The sequence below is a fragment of the Lolium perenne genome, chromosome 3, assembly GCF_019359855.2.
Source record: "Lolium perenne isolate Kyuss_39 chromosome 3, Kyuss_2.0, whole genome shotgun sequence".
NCBI lineage: Eukaryota > Viridiplantae > Streptophyta > Magnoliopsida > Poales > Poaceae > Lolium > Lolium perenne.
Window position 1 is genome coordinate 69,700,982 of NC_067246.2, and position 19,749 is coordinate 69,720,730.

The 19,749-nt window shown below is 42.5% G+C and overlaps 1 long non-coding RNA gene across 1 annotated transcript; it reads left to right on the forward strand.

Moving 5' to 3' along the window:
- Positions 1–3,167: 3,167 nt before the first annotated feature.
- On the forward strand, positions 3,168–11,658 carry LOC139838432 (uncharacterized). Its single transcript, XR_011754974.1, has 5 exons — positions 3,168–4,078; positions 5,347–5,431; positions 6,736–8,539; positions 9,810–9,894; positions 11,197–11,658. It is a non-coding gene; the product is annotated as an uncharacterized lncRNA (long non-coding RNA).
- Positions 11,659–19,749: the final 8,091 nt, after the last annotated feature.

Here is a 19,749-nt window from a genome sequence, read left to right on the forward strand (position 1 = left end):
TTGCAATATATAGCTCATGGGACAAAATAGCCTTAAAAACTATTGTGGTATTGAATATGTACTTATGCACTTTATCTCTTATTAAGTTGCTTGTTGTGCGATAACCATGCTCCTGGGGACGCCATCAACTCTTTGTTGAATATCATGTGAGTTGCTATGCATGTCCGTCTTGTCTGAAGTAAGGGAGATTTACCACTCATTTAATGGTTAGAACATGCATAATGTTAGAGAAGAACATTAGGCCGCTAACTAAAGCCATGATCCATGGTGGAAGTTTCAGTTTTGGACATATATCCTCAATCTCATATGAGAACATTAATTGTTGCTACATGCTTATGCATTAAAGAGGAGTCCATTATCTGTTGTCTATGTTGTCCCGGTATGGATGTCTAAGTTGAGAATAATCAAAAGCGAGAAATCCAAATGCGAGCTTTCTCCTTAGACCTTTGTGTACAGGCGCCATAGAGGTACCCCTTTGTGACACTTGGTTAAAACATGTGTATTGCAATGATAATCCTGGTAATCCGAGCTAATTAGGACAATGTGCGGGCACTATTAGTATACTATGCATGAGGCTTGCAACTTGTAAGATATAATTTACATGATACATATGCTTTATTACTACCGTTGACAAAATTGTTTCTTGTTTTCAAAACCAAAGCTCTAGCACAAATATAGCAATCAATGCTTCCCTCTGTGAAGGGCCTTTCTTTTACTTTTATGTTGAGTCAGTTCACCTATTTCTCTCCATCTCAAGAAGCAAACACTTGTGTGAACTGTGCATTGATTCCTACATACTTGCATATTGCACTTGTTATATTGCTTTGCATTGACAACTATCCATGAGATATACATGTTACAAGTTGAAAGCAACTGCTGAAACTTAATCTTCTATTGTGTTGCTTCAATGTCTTTACTTTGAATTATTGCTTTATGAGTTAACTCTTATGCAAGACTTATTGATGCTTGTCTTGAAAGTACTATTCATGAAAAGTCTTTGCTTTATGATTCATTTGTTTACTCATGTCATTTACCATTGTTTTGATCGCTGCATTCATTACATATGCTTACAATAGTATGATCAAGGTTATGATGGCATGTCACTCCAGAAATTATCTTTGTTATCGTTTACCTGCTCGGGACGAGCAGAAACTAAGCTTGGGGAACTAACCTATTGACGAGATCGATAATTTCTTATGTTCCATGCCACATTATTGATGATATCTACATGTTTTATGCATACTTTATGTCATTATTATGCGTTTTCCGGAACTAACCTATTGACGAGATGCCGAAGGGCCAGTTGCTGTTTTCTGTTGTTTTTGGTTTCAGAAATCCTAGTAAGGAAATATTCTCGGAATTGGACGAAATCAACGCCCAGGGTCCTATTTTTCCACGAAGCTTCCAGAAGTCCGAAGAGGAAACGAAGTGGGGCCACGAGGTGGGGACACAGTAGGGCAGCGCGGCCCAAGCCCTGGCCGCGCCGGCCTAGTGTGTGGCCCCACCAGGACTCCACCGACCTTGCCCTTCCGCCTACTTAAAGTCTCCGTCGCGAAAACTCTACCACGTTCGACGAAACGAGAGAAAACCTTCCAGAGCCGCCGCCATCGCGAAGCCAAGATCTGGGGGACAGGAGTCTCTATTCCGGCACACCGCCGGGACGGGGAAGTGCCCCCGGAAGGGTTCTCCATCGACACCACCGCCATCTTCATCAACGCTGCTGTCTCCCATGAGGAGGGAGTAGTTCTCCATCGAGGCTCGGGGCTGTACCGGTAGCTATGTGGTTAATCTCTCTCCTATGTGCTTCAATACAATAATCTCATGAGCTGCCTTACATGATTGAGATTCATATGATGATGCTTGTAATCTAGATGTCATTATGCTAGTCAAGTGGATTTTACTTATGTGATCTCCGGAGACTCCTTGTCCCACGTGTGTAAAGGTGACAGTGTGTGCACCGTGTGGGTCTCTTAGGCTATATTTCACAGAATACTTATTCACTGTTATGGATGGCATAGTGAAGTGCTTATTTATATCTCTTTATGATTGCAATGTGTTTTGTATCACAATTTATCTGTGTGCTACTCTAGTGATGTTATTAAAGTAGTTTATTCCTCCTTCACGGTGTAATGGTGACAGTGTGTGCATCGTGTAGTACTTGGCGTAGGCTATGATTGTGATCTCTTGTAGATTATGAAGTTAACTATTGCTATGATAGTATTGATGTGATCTATTCCTCCTTTCGTAGTGTGAAGGTGACAGTGTGCATGCTATGTTAGTACTTGGTTTGGTTATGTTGATCTGTTATGCACTCTAAGGTTATTTAAATATGAACATTGAATATTGTGGAGCTTGTTAACTCCGGCATTGAGGGTTCGTGTAATCCTACACAGTTAGTGGTGTTCATCATCCAACAAGAGGGTGTAGAGTCTAGCATCTATTTATTTATTCTGTTATGTGATCAATGTTGAGAGTGTCCACTAGTGAAAGTATGATCCCTAGGCCTTGTTCCTAAATACTGCTATCGCTGCTTGTTTACTGTTTTACTGCATTTATACTGCCTGCAATATTACCACCATCAACCACACGCCAGTCCTGGACAGCAAAGCACTTTTCTGGTGCCGTTGCTACTACTCGCATTTATTCATACCACCTGTATTTCACTATCATTTCGCCGAACTAGTGCACCTATTAGGTGTGTTGGGGACACAAGAGACTTCTTGCTTTGTGGTTGCAGGGATGCATGAGAGGGATATCTTTGACCTCTTCCTCCCTGAGTTCGATAAACCTTGGGTGATCCACTTAAGGGAAACTTGCTGCTGTTCTACAAACCTCTGCTCTTGGAGGCCCAACACTGTCTACAAGAATAGAAGCACCCGTAGACATCAAGCCGCCGCCATCGCGAAGCCAAGATCTGGGGGACAGGAGTCTCTGTTCCGGCACGCTGCCGGGACGGGGAAGTGCCCCCGGAAGGCTTCTCCATCGACACCACCGCCATCTTCATCAACGCTGCTGTCTCCCATGAGGACGGAGTAGTTCTCCATCGAGGCACGGGGCTGTAGCGGTAGCTATGTGGTTCATCTCTCTCCTATGTACTTCAATACAATAATCTCATGAGGTGTCTGTAACGGCCCCGGGTAGCACCCCTATTAGATTTGTTGGTGTTTTTCTTTTGTGCATCATCATGCATCATGCATCATCCATGGTTTCACAAAATAAAATAAAAACTATTTTATAAACCCTAACATATTTTGTTTCGCTCTTGTATGGTTTTTATTAATAAACCTCCCTTGGTCTTTTCATTGAACAAAACCTCAAAAGAAATATTTTAAAATATTGTAAAATTATTTAAACTAAAATTGAAGTTTTCAAATTAATTTTTGGCAAAAATCCCTCTGCTCTTTTGTTCCTGCTTCTTCTCCTCTCCTTTTGCTTTTTTCGGCAAATGGAGAATTTCCCCGTTGTTCGAAAAATGGCTGCAGCATTCCTTTCATGTTCCATCTCATCCTACCAGCCCATTCTCTATTTATGGCATCTTGGTTTGAGCCTAGAGGCAGCCCACGATCCCAGGTCCTCATCTTCCACTTGTTTTCTTGGTGCACATACAGAGCACGAGACACAGCGTGCCTCTCCTCGACGTCATACTCCACCATCAAGCCAACCACTCCACTTTCCCCTCTATAATTCCCCAATCATCACCAGCGTTGCAGCAAACCCTAGCCTCCTCCATCTCCCCATCCTCGCGCCGCCACTAATCTTTCCCCTCTTCCACCAAAAAGAACAGAGACAGTTTCAGCTAAAAATTCAGAGATTCGGAAACTGAGTTATGCCGCTGGAGTTGATGTCCTTGTCGTCGCCATGGACCTCACCGCACCGGGCTAGCGTTGGGGACGCATTCCCCAACCTCTCCTCGTTTGATTCCGGCCAGGGGCGCAAGCCGGGAGCCTCGCCTTCGACTACCTCATCTTCGTCAACCGCGGACGCCGCCTCTACTTTTCTTCTTCCAGGAGTTTCATCGCCGTTCGTGCCCTCGTCTCCGGCTGCGCTGCGCATGGCCGACTCCACCAGAACCATCTCGGTGAGCTCCTCATTCCATTCCCGTCTTCCACATCTCAAGTTGTGCATGGAACGCTGTCGCCGTGTCTGAACATTGTCGCCAAGTGCTCAAAGTATGTGGGGTTCAGTTAACACTCTGTTTGTCTCCTGCACCTGCGCATGCAACAGCTGCCTCTGTTGGTCTTCGTCGCCAGAACCATCTTCCCCGTTATCTCGTCCGTGTCTTTGTGCACCTCCAGGTCCGGCTCGTATGCCCCAGCAGAGATGGTTCCAAAATTGGTCGCACCTGTACATGTTCAGGCCCTGCTGGCTTTGTTGTCGTTCCGCTCGCACGCAAGTGTTCAGAGTTGTTTTTGTTTCCAGTCAGTACATGCTTTGATCCATCCACAAGTGCAGACTCCAATTTCCAGCTAGCTGCCTGGCTGCTTAGCTTCACCCGTATGCATCTCCATCCATCCACCTGCTAGCCTACTTGTTTTAGCTAGCTAAACACGGCATCCATTGATCCAGCTACTAGCTTCTCAGCATGTGCGTGTTTGCCTCGTCGTCGTGTCAGTCAGTCTTTTCCACGGTGTGCCCCTATTTTGTTTCAGTTTCGTCACATAAGACAACAGCTCCCAGATATACACATCAAAATTCATCTGATTTCATCTTTTCATATCCGAAGCTACAGTCCAGTACTCCAGTGGGCTGGTCTTGCTCTTCCAACCTGCAGATGCAGATTCTGGGTTAAATCGCTGGAGCCGTGCATTAAACTTTTTTGTTCTCTAAATCCTTCTCATATCATGTGTCGTTCTCTGAATATCCGGTGTCAATCTAGACTTCAACCTGGAAGCTTTTATTTTATTTTGCAAATCTAGTCTATTTTATATCTTCTAAATCATAGCTTTGATTAAAATGTTTTATATATGAAAATTGATCAGAAAAATGTGCTGAACATGATTATGACATCCATACATCTGTTTTCATCTCGCATCATGTCGCGCGTTGATAGTTGTGCATTTCCACCTCACATATATGCGGAGTATTTCGGAATTCCAACTAGGTTTTCCCCGCTCCGTTTAATATTGAAGTAGCTCACCCTTGCCATGTTATGCCATGCTATACAACACTTAACTTTGCCGGTAGAAAATGCAACTCCAACCTAATTTGTTTGTCCGGGGTTCCGACTCCGATTAGTATGGATAAGTTGCATCGCCGCATCATGTTTGCCATGTCATGCATATCATCTTGATCATGCCGATTCTTTATCCGTAGTAGTAAGACTTGCATACGTTGTGTGTGTTTCAGCATTTGCTTCTTCCCGGATAGGATCGCGAAGTGGTGTGGTGAGATACGACAAGTTCTCCGGATGTTCCTCGGCGAGCTTTAACAGGCAAGCATTTCCCCTATACTCCTGTCCCTGCAGGAGTCGCTTACCTATTTTATTTTGCCTTCTCCCTTATGCTATCCTTAAGTTGCGTTCTTGTCACGTGTCCCTTCCACTTGTTACCTCAAGCAGCCCATATTGCCACCACCACCTCCTACGGCTATTGTTTGGTTATCGGGTCTGCCTTGCGAGTCGTAGTGCATGCTAGTGCTGTCTATATCATGTTACTGTTCTTGTTATCTTATCGGGTTATATGTTGGGAATAATCATGGTTACTCTAGTTGTTGATAATTGTTTAGCGGAGACATCGGTGGGTCAGCTGCTTGTTTTGTGACGGCTCACTTGTGTTTCCTAAATATCTTAGGACCCCGAGTTCTTGTTATCTGTTCCGAGACTGAGCGCTCTAACCACACGTGGGTATGCTTACCGGGTCTCCCCTCGACCACTGCCGGAATCTACAACTTTGTCCAGTGGCCACAACTAGTTTGGATGTTTGTTTTGTTTCTCCCGGGCGTGCAAGCATGTTTCTTTGTGGTCAGATGATATGTTGTTACTTTTGGGGAAGCCGTGAGTGCCTTGTAACCCCGTTGTCTCTTGCACGCTCGTAGGTGCGGTCCGCATTGTTAAGAGGTCATCCTCTAGTGGGCTCTGATCCTCTTAGCCGTTCTCGCAATAGCTAGGTCCGCGTCGGAGTTTCGATCGGGCTCCGAAACGGGTTAACTTAGTTAGGTGGCTTCCTGGACATTGTTGTAGTGAAGGAGAGTGCGTGTCGTGATATCCACCTATCGTAAGTGGGTTGATCGCGCGTGTGGGCACATTTGGGCACCCCTGCAGGGTTACAATCTTATCGATAAGCCGCGTCCGCGGTTATGAACGACTTGGAGCTGTATGACTCGATCATAGACAACTTACACCTGTTGTTTCAATCATAATAACTTGGGTAGTAAGTTAGCACAACTTCAATAATAAATGGTTAAAACTTGACAACCGTGTGGGTGCCTTTGTAAGTACTTCTTTGCGAAGGGGGAAAGTATCGGCTGTGTTATGTTTGCAGAGTATAGAACTGTTAGTTGTACGCTCTCTCACCTTCTCTGATTAGACGAAAGTTGCAGAGTGTCTCTATAGATTTTTAGTGCTTGCGCTGCCGCTTAACTCCACCATATTGCCTATGACGTTCCTCTTGCGTCCTCTAAGTCCCCTGCGTGCCTCAAGTACAACGGATGACTGGTTGACGAATGCTTATACGTCTTGAAGTCTTGTTAAGTACGAACCCGTACTTATTGCTGCTTCTACGGGATATAACCGGGCAGGTATGAAGATATGTTCGATGAAGACGACGTTAGCAAGGTTACCCTTCCGGCTTGGCCTGGACAGGGTTATGGACGCCACTGGTTATCTTCAGGACTCTTAGTCCAGTTTGTATCTTGTCCGTACTCGGACGTATTCGATCTTCTGTATGATTTGGATCTTTGTATTGTATATTTGTATCTTGACTCATTGGAGTCGTTGTTGTAATATATGTATCTTGTGGGCTCTATTGTAAACCTGTTGTAATGTTACTACTCGTGGTAATTCCTCTGGCATCACGTGTGCTTTGTCGCGCACGTCGTGTCGGAGGGCGTGTCGGAATCGATATCGTGCGGATTTCGGCGGGTTCGCTGGGATCCTCAGGGTACCGGTTCCGGGGATTCACAAGTTGGTATCAGAGCCTCAGGTTAACGGTACCCCACTAGTCCAGCCTGTAGGATAACCTTGCCAACGGACGTTGTGTCTAGTGTCAAAACTATTTTCTAAAATTCGTTGGATAGATCTGAGTAGCTCTGTTTTTCTCCTTACCTCTATTCTTTCTCCTCTTACCTATGCGAGTTTTGAGTCTTCTCCCTTATCTGAGTTTTCTGAGTATTAGGTTCCGACGTGGGTTGGACGATCTTTGCCCTCACCTATTAGTTCCGATCTGCGGAGGTCCCGACGCAAGCGCATCAACAACAGAGGGAACAATGACTTCTTGTTAGTGGTGTCGACCTTCCTTCATGGGGCAAGAATTCTTGTTAGTGGTATCGAGGAGATCGACACGTCGCCTGAAGATCCGATAGTTCGCCTCTCTCCCCCGTACCTTGAGGTGGAACCTCGGGGCGAGGTTCCTTGTTAGTGGTGTCGATTGTAACGGCCCCGGGTAGCACCCCTATTAGATTTGTTGGTGTTTTTCTTTTGTGCATCATCATGCATCATGCATCATCCATGGTTTCACAAAATAAAATAAAAACTATTTTATAAACCCTAACATATTTTGTTTCGCTCTTGTATGGTTTTTATTAATAAACCTCCCTTGGTCTTTTCATTGAACAAAACCTCAAAAGAAATATTTTAAAATATTGTAAAATTATTTAAACTAAAATTGAAGTTTTCAAATTAATTTTTGGCAAAAATCCCTCTGCTCTTTTGTTCCTGCTTCTTCTCCTCTCCTTTTGCTTTTTTCGGCAAATGGAGAATTTCCCCGTTGTTCGAAAAATGGCTGCAGCATTCCTTTCATGTTCCATCTCATCCTACCAGCCCATTCTCTATTTATGGCATCTTGGTTTGAGCCTAGAGGCAGCCCACGATCCCAGGTCCTCATCTTCCACTTGTTTTCTTGGTGCACATACAGAGCACGAGACACAGCGTGCCTCTCCTCGACGTCATACTCCACCATCAAGCCAACCACTCCACTTTCCCCTCTATAATTCCCCAATCATCACCAGCGTTGCAGCAAACCCTAGCCTCCTCCATCTCCCCATCCTCGCGCCGCCACTAATCTTTCCCCTCTTCCACCAAAAAGAACAGAGACAGTTTCAGCTAAAAATTCAGAGATTCGGAAACTGAGTTATGCCGCTGGAGTTGATGTCCTTGTCGTCGCCATGGACCTCACCGCACCGGGCTAGCGTTGGGGACGCATTCCCCAACCTCTCCTCGTTTGATTCCGGCCAGGGGCGCAAGCCGGGAGCCTCGCCTTCGACTACCTCATCTTCGTCAACTGCGGACGCCGCCTCTACTTTTCTTCTTCCAGGAGTTTCATCGCCGTTCGTGCCCTCGTCTCCGGCTGCGCTGCGCATGGCCGACTCCACCAGAACCATCTCGGTGAGCTCCTCATTCCATTCCCGTCTTCCACATCTCAAGTTGTGCATGGAACGCCGTCGCCGTGTCTGAACATTGTCGCCAAGTGCTCAAAGTATGTGGGGTTCAGTTAACACTCTGTTTGTCTCCTACACCTGCGCATGCAACAGCTGCCTCTGTTGGTCTTCGTCGCCAGAACCATCTTCCCCGTTATCTCGTCCGTGTCTTTGTGCACCTCCAGGTCCGGCTCGTATGCCCCAGCAGAGATGGTTCCAAAATTGGTCGCACTTTGTACATGTTCAGGCCCTGCTGGCTTTGTTGTCGTTCCGCTCGCACGCAAGTGTTCAGAGTTGTTTTTGTTTCCAGTCAGTACATGCTTTGATCCATCCACAAGTGCAGACTCCAATTTCCAGCTAGCTGCCTGGCTGCTTAGCTTCACCCGTATGCATCTCCATCCATCCACCTGCTAGCCTACTTGTTTTAGCTAGCTAAACACGGCATCCATTGATCCAGCTACTAGCTTCTCAGCATGTGCGTGTTTGCCTCGTCGTCGTGTCAGTCAGTCTTTTCCACGGTGTGCCCCTATTTTGTTTCAGTTTCGTCAGATAAGACAACAGCTCCCAGATATACACATCAAAATTCATCTGATTTCATCTTTTCATATCCGAAGCTACAGTCCAGTACTCCAGTGGGCTGGTCTTGCTCTTCCAACCTGCAGATGCAGATTCTGGGTTAAATCGCTGGAGCCGTGCATTAAAAATTTTTGTTCTCTAAATCCTTCTCATATCATGTGTTGTTCTCTGAATATCCGGTGTCAATCTAGACTTCAACCTGGAAGTTTTTATTTTATTTTGCAAATCTAGTCTATTTTATATCTTCTAAATCATAGCTTTGATTAAAATGTTTTATATATGAAAATTGATCAGAAAAATGTGCTGAAACATGATTATGCCATCCATACATCTGTTTTCATCTCGCATCATGTCGCTCGTTGATAGTTGTGCATTTCCACCTCACATATATGCGGAGTATTTCGGAATTCCAACTAGGTTTTCCCCGCTCCGTTTAATATTGAAGTAGCTCACCCTTGCCATGTTATGCCATGCTATACAACACTTAACTTTGCCGGTAGAAAATGCAACTCCAACCTAATTTGTTTGTCCGGGGTTCCGACTCCGATTAGTATGGATAAGTTGCATCGCCGCATCATGTTTGCCATGTCATGCATATCATCTTGATCATGCCGATTCTTTATCCGTAGTAGTAAGACTTGCATACGTTGTGTGTGTTTCAGCATTTGCTTCTTCCCGGATAGGATCGCGAAGTGGTGTGGTGAGATACGACAAGTTCTCCGGATGTTCCTCGGCGAGCTTTAACAGGCAAGCATTTCCCCTATACTCCTGTCCCTGCAGGAGTCGCTTACCTATTTTATTTTGCCTTCTCCCTTATGCTATCCTTAAGTTGCGTTCTTGTCACGTGTCCCTTCCACTTGTTACCTCAAGCAGCCCATATTGCCACCACCACCTCCTACGGCTATTGTTTGGTTATCGGGTCTGCCTTGCGAGTCGTAGTGCATGCTAGTGCTGTCTATATCATGTTACTGTTCTTGTTATCTTATCGGGTTATATGTTGGGAATAATCATGGTTACTCTAGTTGTTGATAATTGTTTAGCGGAGACATCGGTGGGTCAGCTGCTTGTTTTGTGACGGCTCACTTGTGTTTCCTAAATATCTTAGGACCCCGAGTTCTTGTTATCTGTTCCGAGACTGAGCGCTCTAACCACACGTGGGTATGCTTACCGGGTCTCCCCTCGACCACTGCCGGAATCTACAACTTTGTCCAGTGGCCACAACTAGTTTGGATGTTTGTTTTGTTTCTCCCGGGCGTGCAAGCATGTTTCTTTGTGGTCAGATGATATGTTGTTACTTTTGGGGAAGCCGTGAGTGCCTTGTAACCCCGTTGTCTCTTGCACGCTCGTAGGTGCGGTCCGCATTGTTAAGAGGTCATCCTCTAGTGGGCTCTGATCCTCTTAGCCGTTCTCGCAATAGCTAGGTCCGCGTCGGAGTTTCGATCGGGCTCCGAAACGGGTTAACTTAGTTAGGTGGCTTCCTGGACATTGTTGTAGTGAAGGAGAGTGCGTGTCGTGATATCCACCTATCGTAAGTGGGTTGATCGCGCGTGTGGGCACATTTGGGCACCCCTGCAGGGTTACAATCTTATCGATAAGCCGCGTCCGCGGTTATGGACGACTTGGAGCTGTATGACTCGATCATAGACAACTTACACCTGTTGTTTCAATCATAATAACTTGGGTAGTAAGTTAGCACAACTTCAATAATAAATGGTTAAAACTTGACAACCGTGTGGGTGCCTTTGTAAGTACTTCTTTGCGAAGGGGGAAAGTATCGGCTGTGTTATGTTTGCAGAGTATAGAACTGTTAGTTGTACGCTCTCTCACCTTCTCTGATTAGACGAAAGTTGTAGAGTGTCTATAGATTTTTAGTGCTTGCGCTGCCGCTTAACTCCACCATATTGCCTATGATGTTCCTCTTGCGTCCTCTAAGTCCCCTGCGTGCCTCAAGTACAACGGATGACTGGTTGACGAATGCTTATACGTCTTGAAGTCTTGTTAAGTACGAACCCGTACTTATTGCTGCTTCTACGGGATATAACCGGGCAGGTATGAAGATATGTTCGATGAAGACGACGTTAGCAAGGTTACCCTTCCGGCTTGGCCTGGGCAGGGTTATGGACGCCACTGGTTATCTTCAGGACTCTTAGTCCAGTTTGTATCTTGTCCGTACTCGGACGTATTCGATCTTCTGTATGATTTGGATCTTTGTATTGTATATTTGTATCTTGACTCATTGGAGTCGTTGTTGTAATATATGTATCTTGTGGGCTCTATTGTAAACCTGTTGTAATGTTACTACTCGTGGTAATTCCTCTGGCATCACGTGTGCTTTGTCGCGCACGTCGTGTCGGAGGGCGTGTCGGAATCGATATCGTGCGGATTTCGGCGGGTTCGCTGGGATCCTCAGGGTACCGGTTCCGGGGCGTCACAGTGTCTTACATGATTGAGATTCATATGATGATGCTTGTAATCTAGATGTCATTATGCTAGTCAAGTGGATTTTACTTATGTGATCTCCGGAGACTCCTTGTCCCACGTGTGTAAAGGTGACAGTGTGTGCACCGTGTGGGTCTCTTAGGCTATGTTTCACAGAATACTTATTCACTGTTATGAATGGCATAGTGAAGTGCTTATTTATATCCCTTTATGATTGCAATATGTTTTGTATCACTATCTGCGTGCTACTCTAGTGATGTTATTAAAGTAGTTTATTCCTCCTGCACGGTGTAATGGTGACAGTGTGTGCATCGTGTAGTACTTGGCGTAGGCTATGATTGTGATCTCTTGTAGATTATGAAGTTAACTATTGCTATGATAGTATTGATGTGATCTATTCCTCCTTTCGTAGTGTGAAGGTGACAGTGTGCATGCTATGTTAGTACTTGGTTTGGTTATGTTGATCTGTTATGCACTCTAAGGTTATTTAAATATGAACATTGAATATTGTGGAGCTTGTTAACTCCGGCATTGAGGGTTCGTGTAATCCTACACAGTTAGTGGTGTTCATCATCCAACAAGAGGGTGTAGAGTCTAGCATCTATTTATTTATTCTGTTATGTGATCAATGTTGAGAGTGTCCACTAGTGAAAGTATGATCCCTAGACCTTGTTCCTAAATACTGCTATCGCTGCTTGTTTACTGTTTTACTGCATTTATACTGCCTGCAATATTACCACCATCAACCACACGCCAGTCCTGGACAGGAAAGCACTTTTCTCAAGCAACCCTGAAAGTATGCTCATATTTATTTAAACCACCTGTATTTCACTATCTCTTCGCCGAACTAGTGCACCTATTAGGTGTGTTGGGGACACAAGAGACTTCTTGCTTTGTGATTGCAGGGTTGCTTGAGAGGGATATCTTTGACCTCTTCCTCCCTGAGTTCGATAAACCTTGGGTGATCCACTTAAGGGAAAACTGCTGCTGTTCTACAAGGCTCTGCTCTTGGAGGCCCAACACTGTCTACAAGAATAAAAGCGCGCGTAGACATCACTGTTCTACAAACCTCTGCTCTTGGAGGCCCAACACTGTCTACAGGAATAGAAGCGTGCGTAGACATCAAGCTATTTTCTGGCGCCGTTGCCGGGGAGGTAAGGTAAAAGGTATTCACATCCTCCGACTACTAAGCTATTTCCTAGCACTGTTGCCGGTGTGTGAGTGCTCGAAGGTATTTCCTTTAGATCCTGCAATTATATCTTTTTGTTTCTTGTTTTACACTAGTAAGGCATAATGGAAAACAACTGTGAGATTTTTAATTTATTTCCTAAGTTAAGATATGAATTGTGTGATGCGAAAATTAAAAAACCTATGGAACCTTATTTGCATGATAGTAGCAATGTTATTAGTATGAACGCAATTACTGCTAATGCTATGGAAGAGTCTAAGCTTGGGGAAGCTAGTTTTTGTGATCTTTTTAGCTTCCCATCTTTAGGGGAGAAAATTTGCTCTGATAATACTTTATCTCCCATATGCGATAACTCTAATGATGCTTGTGATATTTTAAATCCACCTACTTAAAATATTCCTTTCAAGATACCCATGAAAATTATTGAACGAGTTATAGATAACCGCTATGAATGGGATGGAACTGTTCATCCTGGAGATCATTTACTGTTTCTACATGAATTATGCGGGTTATTCAAGTGTGCAGGTATTTCTATGGATGAAGTTAGGAAGAAATTATTCTCTATGTCGTTGTCTGGTAAAGCGGCGCATTGGTATAAACTGCTGAAGGATGGGCATTCTCTTGATTGGAAGGATATTGTGCCTCTATTTTATTCTAAATTCTATCCTCCAAGTGAAATTCACAAAGACCGAAACCGCATATATAATTTCTGGCCTCATGATGGAGAGAGTATTGCCCAAGCATGGGAGAGATTGAAGTCTTTAATGCTCAAATGCCCCATTCATGAGCTTCCTGGTAATATCATCATTGATAATATCTATGCAAGACTTTCTTTTCAAGATAAAACCTTGCTGGATACTACTTGTTCTGGATCATTTACACGCAGTGAAGAAGAGTTTAAAAGGGACCTTCTTGATCGGATTCAGGAGAATACTGAAGGATGGGAGAACAACAAAGGTAAAGAGTCAGGTATAAATTATGATTATGAATGCATTGAAACTTTTATGGATACTGATAAAATTCAAAATATGAGTGCTACTTATGGTCTTGACTCTCAAGTTGTTGCAAATCTTTATAAAGCTTTTGCCTCTCATTTTGAATTGCCTAGGAAGAATTTTGATAAGTATCATGAACCTTTTAAAGATGCTTGCATGAAGGATGAAACTGTTATTAATGATTGCAATGAACACGTTCAAACTTCTGAAAATGCTATTTCCTATAAGCATGTTAATTTTTGTGGAATGCATAGACCTTGTGGAATTAATCAAATCGAAGATGAATATTGTATCCATCATAGGAATGAAAAAACTAGAAAGTGGTCTAGGGTTCTAGATGATCTTGGTGAAAAAGTTTGTGCCCTCTATCCTTTTATTTGTGAACTTTGCCATAAAGTGGGTCATTTTAATTTTCAATGCTCCTCCAATGATAATTCGAACCCAATGAGTGCTGCAAATTTGTATTGCGATGATGAAATTACTCCTAATCAGCATGATGAACTTACTTTATTTTTGTGGTGTGAAGAGTTATCAAGAAAAATCTCTTTGTTACATATGAGTGATCTTGATATTGATGATGTCCTGCATGGGTGTTTTTCTTATTGCGTTAATAATTGCCATACAAATACTTACATACAAAATATTTTAGAAGACGACACTTTGCCAAGATATGATAGGACCTCTGTGTGTTTTGAACTCATTAATGAAAAGGATCCTCCCAAGTTTCTTCTATTGTTTCTGGAAATAAAACAGGTTATGTGGAGAAGCCTCTCATCAAGCCTCTCCCTCCTAAAGAAAGGAACGAGGAGAAGGAGAAGAAGAAGAACGGAACGAAGAAAAAGAAAAAGAAGAAGGGGAATAAAAAGAAAGAGGTAACATCATATCCCCGCGTGTATGAGATAACGATAGGTAACCGTAAGTATGTTGCTCCTGATGATTATTATGATAATGAATCTGAGTACAATGATCTTCCTATGCCCTTTACCTACATTAGCGATCATGATTTGAAAGAGCACACTACTTTTGATATTGCAAATCTCTGGGAAACTAATTCTGAAAATGATAATGTTAATAATTGCCATAGTATCAGTACTATCCATGCTTCCTCCCATAATGATATAGAAAGCTCTAAGCTTGGGGATGAGGTGTTTGAAAATCCTTTTGCTACTGATCATTATATGTTTGATACATCTCCTTCTAGTAACAATGATGGTATGGTCACAGATGAACATACTGTGAGAGATAACTATTCTATTTCTTATGATGACACTGTGCCTCCAATCTTTGATGATTATTATAAAGAATGCTATGATATAGGTTATAACTATCCTTATGAAACTTGTCATAGTTATGATTGGATTGGCAAAAACAATTCCCTTAGTATGCAACTTGTTTACCATGTTCAAATTCTTGATAATGATCCTGCTCCAATTATTATTAATGAGAAGAGTTTTTCTTATGCCAAAAATAATGATACTTTTATGCACATGAACCATGATAAGAATGTTTTAAGTGATGGATATATTGTGGATTTCATCAATGATGCTACTGAAAGTTATTATGAGAGAAGAAAACATGGCTATATGCATCTTAATAATATTAAGTTTCCCCTCTTTATGTTGAGAATTTTGAAGTTGCGCTTGTATTGCCTTCTTATGCTTGTCACTTTGTTCTTCATGGATTTATTTGTGTACAAGATTCCTTTTCATAGGAAGTGGGTTAGGCTTAAATGTGTTTTGAATTTTCTTCTTGATGCTCTCTTTTGCTTCAATTCTTATTTCTTACGCGAGCATAATTAAAATTGCTGAGCCCATCTTAATGGCTATAAAGAAAGCACTTCTTGGGAGATAACCCATGTGTTTATTTTGCTACTGTTTTGTTGTGTCTTGGAAGTTGTTAATAATGTAGCAACCTCTCCTTATCTTTATTTTATTGCATTGTTGTGCCAAGTAAAGTCTTTGATAGTAATGTTGATACTAGATTTGGATTACTGCGCAGAAACAGATTTCTTGCTGTCACGAATTTGAGTAGAATTCTCTGTAGGTAACTCAGAAAAATCTGCCAATTTCCGTGCGTGATCCTCAGATATGTACGCAACTTTCATTCAATTTGAACTTTTTCATCTGAGCAAGTTTAGTGCCCCAGACAAATTCGTCTTTACGGACTGTTCTGTTTTGACAGATTCTGCCTTTTATTTCGCATTGCCTCTTTCGCTATGTTGAATGGATTTCTTTGTTCCATTAACTTCCAGTAGCTTTGGGCAATGTCCATAAGTGTTAAGAATGATTGTGTTACCTCTGAACATGTGAATTTTTGATTATGCACTAACCCTCTAATGAGTTTGTTTCGAGTTTGGTGTGGAGGAAGTTTTCAAGGGTCAAGAGAGGAGGATGATACAATATGATCAAGAAGAGTGAAAAGTCTAAGCTTGGGGATGCCCCCGTGGTTCATCCCTGCATATTTCAAGAAGACTCAAGCATCTAAGCTTGGGGACGCCCAAGGCATCCCCTTCTTCATCGACAACTTATCAGGTCACCTCTAGTGAAACTATATTTTTATTCAGTCACATCTTATGTACTTTACTTGGAGCGTCTGTGTGCTTTTATTTTCGTTTTGTTATTTTCATTCTCTGAATAAATTCATGCTTGTGTGGGAGAGAGACACGCTCCGCTTTTTCATATGAACACTGGTGTTCTTAGTTCTATCTTTAATGTTCATGGCGGAGTTGAAACTGCTTCGTTAATTGCTATTTGGTTGGAAACAAAAAATGCTGCATGTGGTAATTGGTATAATGTCTTGAATAATTTGATACTTGGCAATTGTTGTGCTCATATAGATCATGTTTAAGCTCTTGCATCATGTACTTTGTACCCATTAATGAAGAACTACATAGAGGTTGTTAAAATTTGGTTTGCATGATTGGTCTCCAGAGTCTAGATATTTTCTGGTTAAGGTGTTTGAACAACAAGGAGACGATGTAAGGTCTTATAATGCTTACAATATGTTCATATGTGAGTCTTGCTGCACCGTTTTATACTTGAGTTTGCTTCAAACAACCTTGCTAGCCTAGCCTTGTATTGAGAGGAATTCTTCTCGTGCATCCAAATCCTTGAGCCAAAAACTATGCCATTAGTGTCCACCATACCTACCTACTACATGGTATTTCTCTGCCATTCCAAAGTAAATTAGTTGAGTGCTACCTTTAAAATTTCATTCTCTATCTTTGCAATACATAGCTCATGGGAAAATAGCCTTAAAAACTATTGTGGTATTGAATATGTTGCTATGTATCTTATTTCTTATAAGTTGCTTGTTGAGCGGTAACCATGTTTCTGGGGACGCCATCAACTTTTACACCTTTGTTGAATATCATGTGAGTTGCTATGCATGTTCGTCTTGTCTGAAGTAAGGGCGATTTTCATGATCAAATGGTTTGATTATGCATATTGTTAGAGAAGAACATTGGGGCGCTAACTAAAGCCATGAATCATGGTGGAAGTTTCAGTTTGGACACAAAATCTCAATCTCTTATGAGAATATTATCTGTTGTTGAATGCTTATGCATTAAAGAGGAGTCCATTATCTGTTGTCTATGTTGTCCCGGTATGGATGTCTAAGTTGAGAATAATCAAAAAGCGAGAAATCCAATGCGAAATTTCTCCTTAGACCTTTGTACAGGCGGCATAGAGGTACCCCTTTGTGATACTTGGTTGAAACATATGTTATGCAATGATAATCCGTGTTAATCCAAGCTAATTAGGACAAGGTGCAAGCACTATTGGTATTCTATGCATGAGGATTGCAACTTATAGGATGTCTTATACATAACACATATGAATTATTACTACCGTTGACAAATTTGTTTCTATGTTTTCAAAATAAAAGCTCTAGCACAAAAATAGTAATCCATGCTTCCCTCTGCGAAGGGCCATTCTTTTACTTTATGTTGAGTCAGTTTACCTACTTCTTTCTATCTTAGAATCAAACACTTGTGTCAACTGTGTGCATTGATTCTTACATGTTTACCTATTGCACTTGTTATATTGCTTTATGTTGACAACTATCCATGAGATATACATGTTACAAGTTGAAAGCAATTGCTGAAACTTAATCATCCTTTGTGTTGCTTCAATGCCTTCTACTTTGAATCTATTGCTTTATGAGTTAACTCTTATGCAAGTCTTATTGATGCTTGTCTTGAAAGTACTATTGATGAAAAGTCTTTGCTATATGATTCAGTTGTTTAGTCATTGTCTTTACCATTGCTTTGAGTCACTTCATTCATCTCATATGATTTACAATAGTATGATCAAGATTATGATAGCATGTCACTTAAGAAATTATCTTTGTTATCGTTTACCTACTCGAGGGCGAGTAGGAACTAAGCTTGGCGATGCTTGATACGTTCCAAACGTATCTATAATTTCTTATGTTCCATGCTACTTTTATGATGATACACACATGTTTTGTTTATACTTTATATCGTTTTGATGCATTTTCCGGAACTAACCTATTAACGAGATGCCGAAGTGCCAGTTGCTGTTTTCTGCTGTTTTTGGTTTCAGAAATCCTACAAAGGAAATATTCTCGAAATCGGACGAAATCAACGCCCAGAACCTTATTTTCCCCGGAAGCTTCCAGAGAGCCAGAGAGGGACCAGAGGGGAGCCCTGGGGGCCCACACGTGGTGGCGGCACGGCCCAGGGGGGCGCGTCCCCCTAGTGTGTGGGACCCCCGTGGCCCCTCCGACTCCGCCTCTTCGCCTATTTAAGCCGTCCTGACCTAAATCTTCGACACAAATTGACGAAACACCAGAAAACCTTCCAGAGCCGCCGCCATCGCGAAACTCCAATTCGGGGGACAGAAGTCTCTGTTCCGGCAGCCTGCCGGGACGGGGAAGTGCCCCCGGAAGGCATCTCCACCGCCATCTTCACCGCCATTGCTGTCTCCATGATGAGGAGGGAGTAGTTCTCCTCCGGGGCTGAGGGCTCTACCGTAGCTATGTGGTTCATCTCTCTCTCTCCCATGTGATCTTTATGTGATCATGAGCTTTGTGATCTAGTTGAATATCATCTATGTGCTACTCTAGTGATGTTATTAAAGTAGTCTATTCCTCCTTCATGATGTAATGTGGACAGTGTGTGCATCATGTAGTACTTGGCGTAGGTTATGATTGTGATCTCTTGTAGATTATGAAGTTAACTATTACTATGATAGTATTGATGTGATCTATTCCCCCTTTCATAGTTGATGTTGACAGGTGCATGCTATGTTAGTACTCGGTATAATTGCGTTGGTCTATCATGCACTCTAAGGTTATTTAAATATGAACATTAAATGTTGTGGAGCTTGTTAACTCCGGCATTGAGGTGCTCTTGTAGCCCTACACAATGAATGGTGTTTGTCATCCAACAAGAGAGTGTAGAGAATGTAGTATTTGTTTATTCAGTTATGTGATCAATGTTGAGAGTGTCCACTAGTGAAAGTATGATCCCTAGGCCTTGTTTCCAAGCACTGAAACTCCGTTTATTTACTGTTCTGTTGCATGTTTACTCGCTGCCATCTTTATTTCAGATTGCTATTACCACTCATATTCATCCATATTACTTGTATTTCACTATCTCTTCGCCGAACTAGTGCACCTATACATCTGACAAGTGTATTAGGTGTGTTGGGGACACAAGAGACTTCTTGTATCGTAATTGCAGGGTTGCTTGAGAGCGATATCTTTGACCTCTTCCTCCCTGAGTTCGATAAACCTTGCGTGATTCACTTAAGGGAAACTTGCTGCTGTTCTACAAACCTCTGCTCTTGGAGGCCCAACACTGTCTACAGGAATAGAAGCGTGCGTAGACATCAGGCCTCTAGGGAAACTACTGGTAATTAAGGTACTCCTTTTAATAGAGTACCGGAGCAAAGCATTAACACTCCGTGAACACATGTGATCCTCATATCACAGCCTTCCCCTCCGGTTGTCCCA